At 36.7% G+C, this 18,745-nt stretch overlaps 1 pseudogene; it reads left to right on the top strand.

Moving 5' to 3' along the window:
* The first annotated feature begins 2,189 nt into the window (after window positions 1–2,189).
* LOC122916731 overlaps window positions 2,190–18,745 on the top strand; it is a 169,062-nt pseudogene continuing 152,506 nt past the window's right edge.

Below are 18,745 nucleotides of genomic sequence, written 5' to 3' on the forward strand. Positions count from 1 at the left end.
ATTGTAGAAGGGTTCTATATAATTACTCAATTGACAAATAAAAGCTCTGATTGACTTAAAATACCATTAACCTATTGCATATAAGCTGTATAAAGTTTAAGATATAATTTTAAGCTGAGGGTTTGCAAATATATATATCACAAATTACAAATTTTCAGTCAAGTATTTTATTTTCTCTTTTAAGTGCTGACCACTGGATCTACCTTCATATCTATTTCTCATCTTTTCCCCTTTTACCAGTCCATTTAGCAAATGTAGCATCTTGTGGGATATTGTTTATTGTTGCTTCATGACCTACTGCTCAGAGTTGTTGTGTTTCTTGTTTTTTGTTTTTGTTTTTGTTTTTTTGCAAAAGCCCTTTGAAATCCGACAGCTCTAATAACTTAAGTTCTATAGTGTTTCAACAATCTTGAGAAGTCCACACGACGCAGACAAGCATTTTTCAGTATTCATTCCTTCTAAGTACATGACAAAAAATTTACATATTAGTAATTTAAAATCTAAATATTTCAAAGCACACAGAGTTGAAGCAATCTCTATTTAATAGGAAGTACCAGAACTACTCCCAATCAGTGATTACAGATTGCTATACAAGTTTTTCTTCTAGACCCTTTTCATAATATGGGTATTTGTGGTCTGGGTAAATCATTGAAAATGCCAATTTTATTCATTTTGATTTCTAAATATCTGAAAGAAAATAGTATTTTGGCACCATCAATGAACTGGGATGATTTTGAAAGGAAGGAACACTTCATTCCTAAGCCCTTGAACTCTTAAATCCTCCTTGGTTATTGATCTATTTAAATGCATAGTGGTTGAGTTATCATCAAAATATAATAACCTCTTTTGCCATTGAAACCAAGCAACTATATTTAGGTCAGGAGAAATCTAGTTACATAACTTGTATATATACATTTACATGGCAATATATATGTATATTATTAAAAGCATGGTTACTTCTACATAAAAGTGTGAAGTAAGGGAAGTCAGCATCTAGTTTCTCCCTATTTTATATCTCTTGTTTCATATCTCTTTCCTTTAACTCCTGTAGCTCAGAGTATCTATACTGCTCTAAACCAGCTTCCTCCCTCCCATCACTCTCTTCCTATAGGAATATCATGCATTCTGAAATAAGTACTCCTTTCTCTTCACAGCAAATAATTTGGAAGGAAAAAGCAATTTATTTTTGATAGGACAAGACATATCTTTTAGATAAGGGTCTGCCTTTTCTGTCTATAGAGCCCCAACCAGTCCCACTACATAAAAATTTAAGAAATGTTGGGTTCCAGAACCTATATACCATAATGACTGAGCAGGGAGTCCAGTTAACAGCAAAGGAGGTACAAAGCCAAGCTCATGACCATGGGGTTAACTCATCAAGGAACATATAGTACCATCCAGAAATTAGTAAAACATCAGAACTGGGGTACCAGCTTAGAAGTAATACTTCATGAAAACAAAATACAATCCTCTAAGACTACAGTTAATCCACTGAGTCACCAGCATTTTATATGTAGCTGTGTCCCCAGATGGAATATGTGGGCCTAGAAACCAAGATCTGGAAGCACCCGTGGTCTCATTTATATCACTCCCAGTAACCCACTTGCAGATTTGTATTCCTTTATATGCAATTCTGGGCTCTGTAAGTTTAGAATTCTTGGTTCCCAAAAGGGAAACGTTTCTGCCAGCAAAGACAATAGAGTTCCCACTGAATTATAGGTTGTGCTGGCCATCTGGGGTCAGTAGGTGAAAAAAGCAGGCATTGCCCTGTCAGGGATAATAGACCATAATGATCAGGGTGGCTAGGGGGCGGGGGCAGTGTTCTACACAATAAGAATGGAAAGAATATGTTTGACACCTTAGTGATCCAGTTGGTTACTTCTGTGCTCCTTTGCCTAAGAGTAAATGGGCAAGAGTAACCACCCTAGCCTCAGAAGGTCTGGTGACCAGGGGCTCAGCTCCAGCAGAGATGCTAGGGGAGAGTAAATGGAATATAATATGGATGGTAGAAGAAAGAGATGATGAAGAGTATCTGCTTCCACTACACTCCTGATTGGATACAGTAGCAGTAGCTGTAGCCTCCTACTAACCTTTCAAGTTTTCCCTATCAAGATACATCTACCAGAATCCAGGAGATTGCAGCTTCTGGAATTTTTATGAAGGCAATGCAAGCAGGCAAGAGATGGACCATGGTGGACACTGATAGGTTGCTCAAATTCTCTTTCATTGGAGAACTTGTCCCCCACCGGTCCCCTCAGCAGCTGGGAGTGCTGACAGTGATCAGTCTTCAGCAGTCAGCCCTTTTAGGGATTAACTCAGTTGCAAAGAGCCTTCTTGGTGAAGGGGTTGGTCTTTTTCTAGGTAGCCTGCATCCAAAACTAATCTATGAGGAATTAAAAAGTCAGACTATTGGTCTAACTTGAAACAATTCTGAGGGCATTCCTAACGCCCAAACCTCCCATGTTACCAACTGCAGTTGTCATTGAGCCTGCATCATGACTCAGCTTATTTCTCCACCTAATCATCCTTTCCCTCCTCAATTCCACAGGTACTGATTACAAGAGCACTCATTAGTAAACATCCTGCAAGCTAAACTCTGTTTCAGAGTTTCATTCCTGGGGTACCCAATCTGTGCACATGTCAATCAAAGTAGTGATTTATACAAGTATCCCAGCTGATGACAATACATCCAATTTATTTAGAAAGTAAGAGCTTAGGTTAGAATCCCAATGTATTTCTTGAACCTTTTACAAGATATATAAATAGGTAACAAATCACTGACCAAGTCTTCAGCCTTCTAAAAGATACTACCAGATGACCAACATTCTCTTTAAATTAAGCACAGGCCTTATGTGTTTTTTGGCTAAGTGTAAAATATGTTCAGAGGGGGGTTTAATGTCAATTTCAATGATTATTATTTTGAAGTATTTTTCTAAGACTTTTCACTGTATTTGCCCGCCCCAAAAAGGGCAGGCCTTAATATATTTTAATGCCACTAGGAGATGGACTATCATTTCTAAAATTCTGATTTTGTACAATTTATTAAAAGAGTATCTAATTTTGTTGTAGAAAAATAAAACCTTTATATTTACATTAAATCCCAAGCACTTATCAAATACATTACCATTTGAGGTATAGCAAAAGCCAGTTAAAGATATAGACTCTGAACTCTGTCTCAGACTTTGAAAACCAATGCCCTAGACTACTTTATTTCCAAAATCTTATTGTTGGTTACATTTTTGTTGTAATTAACAACTTTTCTATTTTACCTCTTTCTCATTTTTAAGTACTTTTTTATGGAAATAAAACATATAAATTATACTCATATAAAACTGTTGGTCTGTTCAAATTTCACAAAGTAACACAATTTTTAAAACATGACCCAGATAAGTAGAACATAAACAGTATCCCAGAGGCCCCTCTTGTGTATTTTCGTAGTCACTACTTACTGTCACTAAAGACATCATCAAATAGTTTTGTCTATTGATAATAGCATTTAAAAAGAATCTCTCTTTTTAATCCCCCCCACCGCCTGCCTCTCTGCTTACTTGTGATCTCTGTCTGTCAAATAAATAAAATAAAATAAAATAAAATAAAATAAAATAAAAAGAATCTTACATGCTCTTTTGTATCTGGCTTCTTTTATTCAATATCATGTTTCTAAAAGTCATCCATATTATTACATGTATCAATACTTTGTTCATTTTCATCACCACATAATACTTCCTTGTATGGATAGTCCACGTATTTTTCTTATCTATTCTCATTTTCAGTTCTTTCAATTTTGCTCTTGTTTCTGAGAAGTGATAGTCCCCAGCACTAAACTCACAAACTTTATTGTGTGCAGTATGCATGCAGTATTCATCCTTTACTGACTTGTTTCTTTTTTAAAGATTTAATTTATTTATTTGACAAATTTATTATAATTTGACAAATTAATTGACAAATTAATTATAAATAAATAATTATTTATTTGACAAAAGAAGCAGGCTCCCCACTGAACAGGAAGCCAAATGCAGGGCTCAACCCCAGGACCCTGGATCATGACCTAAGCCAAAGCCAGATGCTCAACGACTGAGCCACCCAGGTGTCCCTACTGACTTGTTTTTAAGTATATGTCAATTATTTGAAGAGAAGTACACATCACATAGACTAAGCATTTATCATTTGCATTAATTTCCTATGTAATCTAAATAAGAGAGATAATAATAGTAACAAGAACAACAGTTATTGAACACCTATATGTGCTAGACACTTTTCTAAATATAATTCATGTTTTAATTCATTTAATTTTTATATAACCTATTTTATAGATAACAGAGGCACAGAGAGATTACCTAACAATGTGCCAAAGTTCACAAAGCAATTAAATAGCAGAGTCAAGATTTGAATACAAAACCAAGATCTAGAGATTGAGCTCTTAAAAAAAAAAAAAGACCATTCATATATTTGAGAAAGAAAGACAGAGAGGAGAACGGGCTCAGGGGGTTGGCCAGAGGGAGACGGAGAGAGAATCCCAAGCAGACTGCCTGCAAACTGCAGAGCCCCACAGAGCTCCATGGCATGACCCTGAGATCATAACCTGAGCTGAAACCAAGAGTCAGATGCTTAGCTGACTGCGCCATCCAGGTGCCCTTAGAGACTGAACTCTTATTATCTTCACTGTGCTTTCTACATTAATGTATATTCTACATTATACATCCCTGTAATATGTTGTGCATTCCAAACTAAGGCCTAAAGATAGGGCATGAGTCAAGCAGCTTGGCTATACCTCCTAAACACCTGCTGCTCTACCACTCCCCTTGAGCCATGGTGATACCCATAGTATTTATCATACATCCCAAAGCATAATAAAGGAGCAACACATTTTAATGAATTACTGAGCAATTAAATATGTACATACATAACATGGTGAAAGATACTATGGAAAGTAAGAAGAAAGGCAAAAATAGGGAAAAGGTAAGGGAAATAAACAATATTTTTATATATTTTTAATATTTTTATATGTATTTTTATATTGCACACACTATGATTTAGGTCAGGGATGGCCAATAGGTTTTAAAGCTCTAATCGTTTGGCATTTCGTGTCCAGAGCTCTAAGATGAGGATTCTGAAGTCCTACTAAAGCTTACGGAGGAAAGAATTACGGCTACAATCTAGAGAAGCAGGGTCCAGGGAATCACATTAGCACATATTCTATATGGGTGCCATAGTTTTATTAAAGATGATATCCTAGAAACTTTCACAAATACCACTTCAAATAATTTACCTAAAGATCCAGAAAGGTAGATTTAATTATTCTCATTTTTCACACTTATCACAGTGAGAATTGCATAATGTATATACTTGAATTGTCAGATCGCTATGTGGTACACCTGAAACTAATACAATATTGTATGTCAACTATACTTTAATAATACCTTTAAAAATGTGTAAGGATACTGAGAGGTACATTTAATTATTTACATTTTTCAGATGAAGAAATTAAAGTCATTGGAGCCTTGGTCTTTTCTTATAACCTAATGATGGATTGAGGAAATAGGGACCTGACCTATTTCTTATAACCTAATGATTGACTAAGGAAATAGGGTCCTCCTGACTCTAACTCATATTCTTGGTCTGGCAAGTAGTTCAAATTCAGGTAGCTTCCAGGAGATCATGGAGAGACTCAAAATGAAAGGATTTGCTGCTTCCTTCCCTCCCAAAGGAAAGAAAGTTTTCCAGAAGATAAATCTTGTCAACTGGTTATAGCTGTTCTGTCAAAGAACCATTGAGGTAGTTTTAGGATATAATAAGAGTGTTTTTCAGGTCAGACAGACATCCAGATTCAGGCACTTTATAAGTTTAACAAACATTTACTGTCTGTGCTCCACATGACTTCAGATCTCAGAAGTATTATTCAGTACCTACATAAAACACCTCCATTTTTTTGTACAGTAGATAGTCAACTATTCCAGAATAATTATCTCCTTGCCAGCTGCACAAATCTTGAGGTTAGTTTTTGCAAGAATGGGAAACCTTTGTTCCCTACCACTACCCCTTAATACTCAGTAATCCTGAGCACCAGGAGTATAACAGAGCAATTAACTTCTGACAATGGTATAAATTTAGGCTTGTTAAAACAAGGATTATTAATATTCCCATGGGTTATCACCCTGACCTAACTTACCCAACCATAAAGTACAATAAGACACAGGCCTGTAATTTTGTGGTTCACATAAAATGCCCAAGGAAAAAGAGAGAGAGAGAGAAATACCTGAACATAGTATAAGAGCCTAATAAAGTGAAATGCATTAGTCACATTTTAAAGAGCTGGGACTTTGCATTTTATTTTAAAACTAATAACTGCAACAATATTATAATGATTGTGTTAACTTCTTACGGGCTGTGATGACATCGTGCTCATAATAGACTAGTCATTAAAATTCCAGAAGCCTCAGTTGTAGCCTATATATGTATTTTTTTTTTCCTTTAATGACCTCTCTGGGCTTCTCTGATAGAAAAAAAAAAAAATCCAAAATGATTTAATTGTGTCATTGCAACTTAGTGACCCTGTCTTGGAGGTAATGTCACGACTGAAGAACTCTGGTTCTCCTACATGCATTCTTTTCAAGAAGCAAGGTAAATTTGACAAGTAAAGCAGAGAAATGGAGATGTACTGGGAGGAATTCCAGCTTTTGAGATTTGAGATCCAAACTAATTTTGTCACCAAAGAGCTGTGGGACTTCAGCAAATCTCACCTTCTCTGCCTTTCTCTGTTTCTGTAACAGTAAGAGAGGTAAGAATGCTGAAGCCATGGTGTTCATCTCTTTACCCCAGAGCACAAAACAGAGTAAGTACCCAATACATTCCAATGTTGGAGAAATTACATTAAGGAATTATAGAAGGTATCTTAAGGTATCTGGCACATAGTAGGAACTGAATGAATGGTGGCTGCTAAAGCTATTACTTGTCAATCATTAAAGCTTACTAGTGTTGGATGGTCAGCAATATTTTTGGGAGACTACATGTAAAGCTTCTTCACAAAGTCAAGTCACACATACAAAGAAAAAAAATTAGGGAAAAGATCAGGTCAGAATCAATTGTCTGTATGTATATTGCTATATACTAATTATTTAACTCGTGGTTTTATCCCATTTGATTTTTTTTTCCTCCCACTGCAGGATCAGACTGTTAATACACTTAATGAGGCAAAGAAGCATAGCAGTATATCTGAGCAATTAAAGTCCCTTCATTCAGACAGTAATAAAACCTGCAATTGTCTCCTTTCTGCCTGGTGGAACAACCTTATAGTTTATTGAACAAGTGAGATTTTGATCCAGCTCTAACACTTCTCAAAAGTCTCTGAACTTTGCTGTGCTCATCTAACTCTCAAAGAGGATTTTTTTAATGAAAAGGATCACAAATCAATATTATCAGGACATATCTAGGTTCAGGACATTTTCTAAGCATAAGTGTTATAGGCAACAATCCCAGTGAATCAGACTTCTCTCATTTTCTGCTCCAAAATTTGCTTCCCGTGCCCCCCTTTCTAAACACGAAACAAATAGAGCAACACCCAGGGACTGCCATGTTTTTACTCTACCCTAAATGTGGCATTCTTTACTGGCAGTCAAGTCACCTCCCTTATCAGACCTTTGTGTGGTTTTGTTTTGTTTTGCTTTAAAGATCTTATTTATTTGAGAGAGAGAGAGCATGAGAGTGGGGTGAGGGGCAGAGGGAGAAGCAGACTCCCCACTGAGCAAGGGGCCTAACATAGGACTCAGTCGCAGGACCCTGGGATCATGACCAGAGCTGAAGACAGACACTTAACCAAGTGAGCCACCCAGGCACCCATCAGACATTTGGACTAAAAAAACTCCTCACCTTCATTAAACATACTTTGTCTGGTATACGTGGTATTAGAAATGGCGAATATAAATTGGCCTCCTTTTATTTTGAACTTTAACATTGACCATTTATTTGCACCAAACAATACCTTTTGGAGTAATATATACACGTTTAAGGGAGGTCTGGAAAACTGCAAAGGGAAGCTCAAGAGTGCTGTTAATTGAGTAAAAGTTTAGAAGTTCAGTTAATGAAGCTGGAATTCTGTTCCCAATTAAAGCAGTTAAAAGGATGATTTGGGGAGCGCCTGGGTGGCTCAGTGGGTTAAGCCTCTGCCTTTGGCACGGGTAATGATCCCAAGGTCCTGGGATTGAGCCCCACATCGGGCTCTCTTCTTAGCGGGGAGCCTGCTTCTCTGTTTCTCTTCCTGAGTCTCTAACTACTTGTGATCTCTCTCTCTGTCAAATAAATAAGTAAAATCTTAAAAAAAGAATGACTTTGCAGTCTTTGAGTAAGAAATATTACAGAAAATGGTGACAAGTTTCTTATGTTCTCTGAGGACATAAGAAAAGGAAACAGGTATAAATGGTAAAGTTAAAGATTTAGTAAATTTGTTAAAAACAAATGAGTTCTACAAGGACAGTACATGAACTTACTTATAAGTGAACTAGGTTCTTACCTGTCTCAAGTATTTGAGTAGATGTGTGTAGCCCTTTATCTTCTTTGGATACTGGTTAATCCTGTGGATACAGAATCAGTGTAGAGAAGACTAAGAGCAAGAAGAATGTGGGGGAAAAGAGAAGGAGGATAAAAGGAAAAAAGAGGAGAAGCAGAAGGAGATAGAGAAAGAGAAGAAACCAAACCAAGATTTCTTGGCATTTAAAAAAATCACCTGCTCCTTATGGCACAATGAAAGAGATATCAAGGTACATGTAAACTTCAAACTCTCTCTCTCTGATCCACTAGCTGAAGCCAAACTGTACTCAATGAGCAAGGTATCTTAGACATCCTGTCTCAATCCATTGACAGTAAATGTTTCAGGTGGCCAAAAAAACAAGCAGCCCAGCTCAATGTGATATAGAACACTATCCACTAACAAGGACATGAAATTCATCATTACCCCTCAAGTCAGAAAGAGCTTGTGGCACAGAAAATTACATGAACATTAAAAAAAAAAAAAAACCACATACACAAACAGTACGTTTACACATGCATCTATTAATATCCATTCTGGACAAAGGATACGCCTCTAGAAAGCTGAAGTGCCTGAAATTACCAATCAAAAAGTAGCATCATTGAAACCTTTCTTCCCTTCTAAAGATAAACAAACAATTCAATACCAGCTTCATAATGACCACATATTTTCAGCCACAGCAGGTTGCTGCCTAGTCCCTGCAGGAAAATGACAAATGAATGCTGTTTAATATTTTGCTTGAACAGTTTTTTCTTTCAGAAAACTATTTGCAATATGATAATGAGAAGAGCATAGCTGCAGAGAGTAGCATTTTGTAAGGATGACTACCTTTCTAGGGCATATCATCTGATCCACACTTTGTTTATCCAGAGTGGATTCAGTGGTTAAAATGATTAATTGAACCCATTTTGTGTTACTCATACCAGCTCTTGCAAAGGAGGTGATTGCTATTTTTTTTCTTAGTGACTCATACAAAGACACCAGCAGTACACTGGCAATAACAAAATGACATTTCTAAATTTAGCAGTTCATAAATCTTATAAGATGCCAGCCACATCCAGTCTGCCCTCCCTCATGCTTGTCTTCCAGTACTTGTTCATACGTGCAAAAGACCTCAATGTGTTAGGAGACAAGACAGAGACTTCCTCAGGGCACACCCCTCTGTTCCTCCCTCAGTAGTCACCAGCACCTCTGCGCCCTCTGGTAGGAGCGATGTGTATATTTCCCACATGATAGCTTTTGCTATCCCATTAAGATGCTTAATCTGTCTGGTAAAAACATATACAGAATATGTACATGTTTTCAAAAGAGTCCAACTCAATGAATTATTTTCAAGGGACATTGTGAAAATGAGTAAATTTCCTCCTGTCCTCTTATGTTATCTATTCGGTGACATGAAATATGCAATAACTTCACAGCCTCAAGAAATGAAAAATTTTTGGCTCTGTCATTTTCTGTGGTTGACATAAGGTGCTAACCAAATGGATCATGCCCTCCTGATATCTTTTTGCCTGTTGTTCTAAAACTTTAGGACTCCTACTGCCTTGCATGTTTTATCAACATCTGACTCACATAGAGAGTATACAATAAAGAGAATATGAGAGAATTAGGTTGGTGTAATGAACATTTACTTGGCTGAAAAAAAGATTCCTGAGCAAAGTGACATACAGGTATTGCTTTTTAAATAGTTAGCTAATTTAAATCCCTCCTTCACATAAGCTCTTCACCATGGAGATATTTCCATTATTGAATGAAAGAGTCCATGGTAATGTTTTCCATCTATTTGAAATGACTTTCTACAAATGGTGAGTATGTAATAAACTTTTTGCCTCTCCTCTACTTTTCTTTGCACCTCCTGTTAAAAATATATTCCTCTTTGGGTCAATGACAACAATAAAACTGTTATTTAAGAGTAAATACAATCAGCGGATATGAGATGAGTATATCAAAAGCCCCCAAATCAACAATAAACTTCTTTACAAAATACTAGCTTCTCAGTAGAAAAGTTGAGGTGTAGAGACATGCAAATTACAAGAAACACAAAGCTTTATTTAAAGTACAGATTGCATATTTTGTGACAGTATGAAAAAGCAGCTATTTCCAAACAACCTTTCCCCATTCATATTTTCTGTCTCTTTGTTAGTATTACACTTCTACCATTCTTTTTTAGCTTACCTACTCCTTGACTGCTCCTCTTCTGAAGACTTTTTATTGTTACAACTTTTAGATTGAAGCCAGCTGCATTAATTTTCTTAGATAGTAACTATATTTGTTTCATAGATACACAATAAATTTAGAAAAGACTTCCTGAACAAATAAATAAATAATGTCCTCTAGAGTAGGTATAACATTGTATTGGAAAATATAAACATCTAAGATATAAAATTTTGGCTGATGGAATTGACCAGATTAATCAAAACTTTCATCTCTTTTTGATATGTCATACATCTCCATTGGTAGATTTGTTCTTAAGACGAGGGATTCTCAGTTACTCGTTCTCCTCTTTTTGTTTTGCCTGATGTGATTACTGTTCATACTATACCAAACAGAATGTTCTATGTTTTAGAGAAATTCAGCTGAATAAACAGTTCTTGACTTAGAGTATCTGAGATAATAGATTTCAAAGACCCAGAGTGTGATATATTATGCTTGGTAAATGACTCAAGATAATGTATCTATGAAAAGCACGCAAACCCCAATGAATGCCTTTGCCTCTTCATCAGTAAGGCATCTGGAAAACTGAATCTACAATAAAATAAAGTCATCTGAGTCAAGTGTCCACTCTGGTTTAAGAAAATAAAGTAATCAGCTTTCCAGTTGTGTTAAAGATAATGGTTACTCCTTGGTTGGGAAGCAATGAGGTCAGATTTTATTTCTACAAAGAATCAGATGATTTCTAGGCTCCGGTCTGAAGATCTACTGGGGATAAACAAAATTTCCAATTAGGTTTGAGGAAGGACAAGTCCAAAATCTACATCTTTAGATTACTTTGCCAAAATTTGCTACTGAATTTATGCCAACAATTCAACTAAAATAAGCACCACTTCCCTCGACCCACATTTTCTTCATTTTCAAACATGAAAAAAATGCAATGCTACCCTAAATTTTTCTATATTGTTCTTACATCTCAAGATGAACACATATATCCTATTTTGTAATGGATTTTAGATACTGATGGATCATTTAGAACCTAGGAATCACGGACAGGGTTTCTTTATAACTGGCTTACCCACCTTAATCTCAAAACAATTTACCAAATAATGGGTTGGATGCTAGGAGTGTAGTGACTATGTAATTCTGTCTTTCTTTCTTCCTTTCTTTTTTTTTTTTTCTTTTTATGGTCTATGGTGGTTCCTGCTGTGAAACAGTAATGTGGCTTTTCATTAACCAGTAACAAAAATTCTTCCTACTTTCCTCCCTTTCATTCTTCCTGAAAGAGAAAAAATGTTGGCTGTGTGCTACAGATCTAAGGATTATTAGCAAAAGATCTATCTGGTCTGTTGGTCAGTATAGAACTCTAAAGGGGGCACCAAATTTGTATTAAAGAGATCTTTGTAAAAAGATGGTAATCTCTTAGCTGAGTGTGTGTGGGGTGAGGGGAAGGAAGCACTGACTCAGGTCTCAGGTGTCAAAGAAAAGCCAATGTCACAGGAAACAATGATATGACAAACTGGCCTACATTGATTAAGTTGGGCCATTTTCACAGCTAACTTCAGTAAATTCACGGTAGCAGAAAAACTAAGCTGTCAGTCCAATTCTACCCCCGTCCCCAGATATCACACTTGGCTGTAGAATTCTAGGAAAAGCAGATGCTCACTCTGCCACTGATACAAAGTCACTATTTACTGGCATCAGTGCAATTTATTTAGGCTACTCCAATCCCTCTGGACTCAAAGCTATCATTATGACCCAGGAAATAGACAGACATGGCTTGTCATGACCAAATCCTCAATAAATGGAAAGGCAAAATGCCTTTCACCTAAACAGATGTTGCAAAGCAAATGTGTGAAACCAGTGTAATTTTATTTTCCCTTTTTTACTACCCATAGTGGATCCTCCTGCACCATAGAAATTCTACACCTGCACAGAGGGGGAAAAAATGAGGACATTGATCTACTATAGTTATAATGTGCATCACAGAATTATCTTCCTCTTAAATAAGTTACAACCATTTTTTGGTATAAAAAAAAAAAAGGTAAAATCTGAGATAATTAAAAAGCAGCTGAAAGGAGCTACTCAAACCCTAATCTCTCTCCTTTATAAGAAGTGGGACCAACCAACTTGCAACTAATCTTCAACAAAGCAGGAAAGAATGTCCAATGGAAAAAAAGTCAGTCTCTTCAACAAATGGTGTTGGGAAAAATGGACAGCCACAAGCAAAAGAATTAAACTGGACCATTTCCTTACACCACATACAAAAATAGACTCAATATAAGACAGGAATCCATCAAAATCCTTGAGGAGAACACAGGCAGCAATCTCAGCCTCGGCAACTTCTTCCTAGAAACATCGCCAAAAGCAAGGGAAGCAAGGGCAAAAATGAACTATTGGGACTTCATCAAGATCAAAAGCTCTTGCACAGCCAAGGAAACAGTCAATAAAACCAAAAGACAACTGCCAGAAAAGGAGATGATATTTGCAAATGACATATCAGATAAAGGGCTAGTATCCAAAACCTATAAAGAACTTATCAAACTCAACACCCAAAGAACAAATAATCCAATCAAGAAATGGGCAGAAGATATGAACAGACATTTCTGCAAAGAAGACATCCAGATGGCCAAGAGACATATGAAAAAGTGCTCCACATCACTTGGCATCAGGGAAATACAAATCAAAACAACAATGAGATACCACCTCACACCAGTCAGAATGGCTAAAATTAAGAAGTTCAGAAACGACAGATGTTGGCAAAAATGTGGGAAAAGGGGAACCTTCTTACACTGTTGGTGGGAATGCAAGCCGGCGCAGCCACTCTGGAAAACAGCATGGAGGTTCCTCAAAAAGTTGAAAATAGAGCTACCTTATGACCCAGCAATCTCACTACTGGGTACTTACCCCAAAGATACAAATGTAGTGACCCAAAGGGGCACACACACCCGAATATTTATAGCAGCAATGTCAATAATAGCCAAACAATGGAAAGAACCTAGATGTCCATCAACAGATGAATGGATAAGGAAGATGTGTGTGTGTGTGTGTGTGTGTGTGTGTAATGGAATACTACGCTGCCATCAAAAGAAATGAAATATTGCTATTTGCAATGACGTGGATGGAAGCAGAGGGTATTATGCTAAGCGAAATAAGTCAATCAGAGAAAGACAATTATCATATGATCTCTCTGATATGAGAAATTTGAGAGGCGGAGGGTGTTGTTGGGAGTAGGGATGGAAAAAATGAAACTAGAGGGGATCAGGAGGGAGACAAACCATGAGAGAATCTTAATCTTACAAAATAAACTGAGGGTTGCTAGGGGTGGGGTTAGGGATAGGGTGGTTGGGTTGTGGACATTGGGGAGAGTATGCGCTATGGTGAGTGCTGTGAAATGTGTAAGCCTAAAGATTCACAGACCTGTACCCCTGGGGCAAATAATACATTATATGGTAATAAAAATAATAATAATAATAATAAAGAAGTGGGACCAACAAGCTTGTCATTAAATTAACCATAAAGAAGCAAAAAGGATGATAGCTCATAATATTAAAAAACAAGACTTTATTGGGGCACCTGGGTGGCTCAATTGGTTATGTAGCCAACTCTTGATTTCAGCTCAGGTCATGATCTCATGGGTGATGAGATGGAGGCTTGTGTAGGGTTCCTCACTCAAGGAGGAGTCTGCTTCTCCTCAGCTTCCTCTTCCTCTGCCCCTCCCTCCACTCACACACTCTCAGTCTCTCTCTCCCTCTCTAAAGTGAATAAAATAAATCTTTAAACAAAATAAAACAAAACTTTATACAACATATACCAGTATCTGGGCAGCCGGAGTGAGAATTAGTTCATAGCATAGCATCCCTGCCTTGTTTGGTAAAACATAGACTTCCTGTCTCCTGGTGAGGGAAGCAGGGAAATGATAATGATAATGCTTCCTCTTAATTAAAAAAAAAAAAAAAAAGACCTGGAAGAGACTTTTGAAATGTCTAGAGCAACATATCATCCTTATGATAAACAAAGTGAGAGAGAAGTTGGTGATCTGCCTTTTGGCAAACATTTACACAGAAAGGGAGCTATGGCTGAAAAGCAAGACTTGAAAGGGTAAAGGCTCTGGAGTCAGATGAAACTCTCTTTAAATACCACCTATGGCAGGGCGCCTGGGTGGCTCAGTGGGTTAAGCCTCTGCTTTGGGCCCAGGTCATGATCTCAGGGTCCTGGGATTGAGCCCCGCATCCGGCTCTCAGCTCGGCGGGGAGCCTGCTTCCCCTTCTCCCTCTGCCTGCTGCTCTACCTACTTGTGATCTCTCTGTCAAATAAATAAATATTTAAATAAATAAATAAATAAATACCACCTATGCCATAAGAAAAGTCACTTAAATTCTTGAGCATAAATCCTCTACCTAAATACAGAGTTTTTTGTTAACACCTACAGTTTAAATGTGAAAAGTAACAGGATACAATGGGATAATGTAGTGTCCACAGAAGTTATTACAAACATAAACAAATGTGCCTTCTTCAAATTACAATATGAAAAAAAAAAATGGATCACAGCTGAGATAAGTGAACTCATCTCATTCAGAAAGGCCGGACCAGAGTTACCAATCACATCTGAAAAAGGAAGCAATCCTTTGATTCTGGGTCGATCATTGCAAAGGCATGGAACAAGAAGAGACTTAGACAATTGTTGGCCATGACTATTCATGTACGGCCCAGGTAAAAAAATATCTTGTTAGGCTGACCTGAAGGTTTGATCCTCTGGACAAATAAACACACACAATAGTAGATCCTGGAAGTCTGATGTTTTGAGCATTTAAAACTTACAACCAATCTTCCCTTTTCTAGTAGTTACCAAACCAACTTCTGTAATAGTTTAACTTGGAAAACTATCCCATAGTAGTGACTTCCCATAGTAGTTTGAGTACTTTGAGAAATTAATAAATTTATAGATTATATTCTTGAGAACTTTGTTAATATGAGTCATCATCCCTGAATCTGGTCAAATTGAAACCTTAATGAAAAGTCCTTTTTGAGCCCCTAAAGGTTAAAGTCAAGCCCATGGCTGTGAATACACAACATTCAAGGTCAAACTTTATGTCTCCATAATCAGCAAGCTTTTCCCAGATGTTTCAACTCTGAATTTTCATATACCATATAGCTTTTTTATTTATAACTTCTCTAATAAACCACTTAAAAAATTGTTGCAGAAATGATTAAGAATATATTATCTTTAAAACATCTAGTGCAAAGTCCTGGAATATAATAAGTCTCAATAAATGTTCTTTCATCACATTTTTAATCCAATGCACTTTCTTCTATAACACTCTTATTCTAAGCTTGCACCATATGTATAATAAATCCAAATTAATAGACATTTTTTAATTTTGAAAGAGATCTAAAAACTAATTCACTTTTCAATATAAAATAATCAGTACATTCAATGTATCAGACATAATGCCATCTGTTGAAGAGTCAGTAAAAAGCAGGATGCTTCTCTGATCTGAAAGGACTTTCTGACTAGTCTGAGTTATAGCACGGTGTGATTACTACAATAGTAGAAGCAGCACTGTTGAATGAGAGTGGATACAAGAGTAGCTCACCTAGCCTTGGGGAGGAGGGAGAGCTTCCTAGAGGAGGCAATGATTTAGATTTTTATAATAAACAACAAAATGATCTGGAGAGACATGTTTGGAGCAGGAGAAAAAAAGAGGATAAGAGAGTAAAGAAGGACAATATGAGCAAAGACTCAAAGGTGAGAGAGAGTACAGAAGGCTCAGGGAATTTAAAATTATTCAGAATGATTTGAGAAGTGGCCATTTATCCCGTGATAATATAAGCCATTAAAAGGTTTTGAAGCAGCACAGTAACATTATGAGTTTTCTCTTTTAAAAACAAACCCTTTGGCTGCAATCTGGATACTCGAATAGGGAGAAGTAATGCTTGAGACAAGGAGGCTAATTAGTAATTTACTGTACAATCAAAAAAGGGGAGATGAATTGAAGACACACTGTTGGATATGGAAGCATATGACCAGATTTGATAAATATTTAGTCCATAGACTCTCGAGCACTTGGTACATTTTTGGTAGTGAAATGAAACAGGATAACTTCCAGGATTTTTGTTCAGGCAATTGATTGGCTGGCTTTTCTCTTCACTAATATCAGACACAGAATAGAAAGAGTGGGGGAGTATGAGAAGGGTAAGAATATAGATAATAGGTCAGCATGTGGTGTGTAGAGTCCTATAGGGAATCAATAGTCATTTGAACTGATGAGAAAGGTCTAAGTTAAAGATTTTTTAGTTATCATCATATAATAACATGGGTTTGAATAAATTCGTTCATAGAGAATATGTATAGTAAGGAGACAAGACTGATCTTAAAATCCTGGATATTTAATAACATTGTATATAAGAAATACACTTATTATCTAAGTCCATGAACCTATATAGAATGGTCAAATCCTTTTATCATCCCTTTGAGCTTTTCCAAGTTGCATATTTCCAAGTTGCATAAAATGGCACCTCTAAAATAATAGGAAAGGGCATAAAAATGTGAGTCTCTCTCCCCTCATGGACATGTCATTGGCAGAAAATGTGGCATCATTGGTATAATAACTTAGTTCTTATGGATAAGGAAGTCTGTTTAAATCCACTTGAGCCAAGAACTAATTTAAGATTACTGATGATATGTGCAGGAGGCAAAATAATATGTGCTCTTGAAATCCTAATCCCTGGAACCTGTTAATATATTACCTTACCTGACAAAATGGACTCACATGACAGATATTAAAATTAGGAACCTTGAAATGGGGAGATTTTCCTCGATTCTTCAGATCAGTCCAATCTAATCACATGACCCTTTAGAAGTAGAAAAACTTTCCTGCCTGTGGTCATCAAAAGAGAAGCAATGTTGGGTAAAGCAGGACCAAAGGATGTGACATGAAGACTCAATTCACTGTTGCTGGCTTTAAAGATGGAAGAATGCAGCCATGTACCAAGGAATTTGAGTCCCCTCTAGAAGCTGGAAAAAGCAAGAAAACAGAGACTTTCCTCTTACCTTCAGGATAACATATTGATTTTAGCCCTGTAAGACCCCTATCAGACTTCTAACGCATGGAACTGTAAGATAATAAAGTTGCCTTGTTTTAGCCACTAATGTGGGATAATTTTTTATACCAGCAACAGGAAGCTAGTATAACATCATGCGCTGGCAATGGTGTAAAGAGTATATTATGTTGTAGGTTACAAAACGTACTTTGAACTCTTCATCTCTTCAATTTTCTAACTGGAAAACTCACTCACCAATCAAAACGTGATTCGATCACCAACCCCTCTATAAAGTGTTCCATGACCCTTGCAGACAAGACAATGGCTTCTTTTTTTAACACTACTTTTGTATTTTGAATACTTCACATTGTACATATTTGGGATCCTACCTGGCTGTCTGCACATTTAAGGTTAGTCCCATGAGTGTAAGTACTTTAAAAAAATTGTTTTTAATATCCTAGTGGGGGAAAACATTATCTACTGTATAGTATGTGCCAAATCAATGCCTTGGGATTAAACTACTTACAAATTAGGTAAAATTGAACAAATCTTGTACTCTTTGCACACCTCCATTGTTCATCTATAAATAATAAAGCTGACATTAATGGCTGCTCAGGAGATCAAATGGGATAATATATATGAAAGAATTAGTGAAAAACAAAAAACAATCACTATACGTTATTTTAAAGATATGTAACCATTAGCACCCAAAAACTGGAATCAGATAATTTATATCAATAAGCTTAGAAGTAAGTTTCTGACAATTAAGTTCTGTTTAACAGTACCAAAGAGGTAAAAATTTGTCTAGCGGGGATACCTGGTTGGCTCAGTGGGTTAAGCCTCTGCCTTCAACTCAGGTCATGATCTCAGGGTCCTGGGATCCAGCCCGGTATCTGGCTTTCTGCTCAGCAGGGAGCCTGCTTCCCCTTCTCTCTCTGCCTGCCTCTCCGCCTTATGATTTCTCTCTGTCAAATAAATAAATAAAATCTTAAAAAAAAAATTGCCTAGCAGTGGGACTTTTAAAATTAT

Source organism: Neovison vison, chromosome 9 (genome assembly GCF_020171115.1).
Source record: "Neovison vison isolate M4711 chromosome 9, ASM_NN_V1, whole genome shotgun sequence".
NCBI classification, from domain to species: domain Eukaryota; kingdom Metazoa; phylum Chordata; class Mammalia; order Carnivora; family Mustelidae; genus Neogale; species Neogale vison.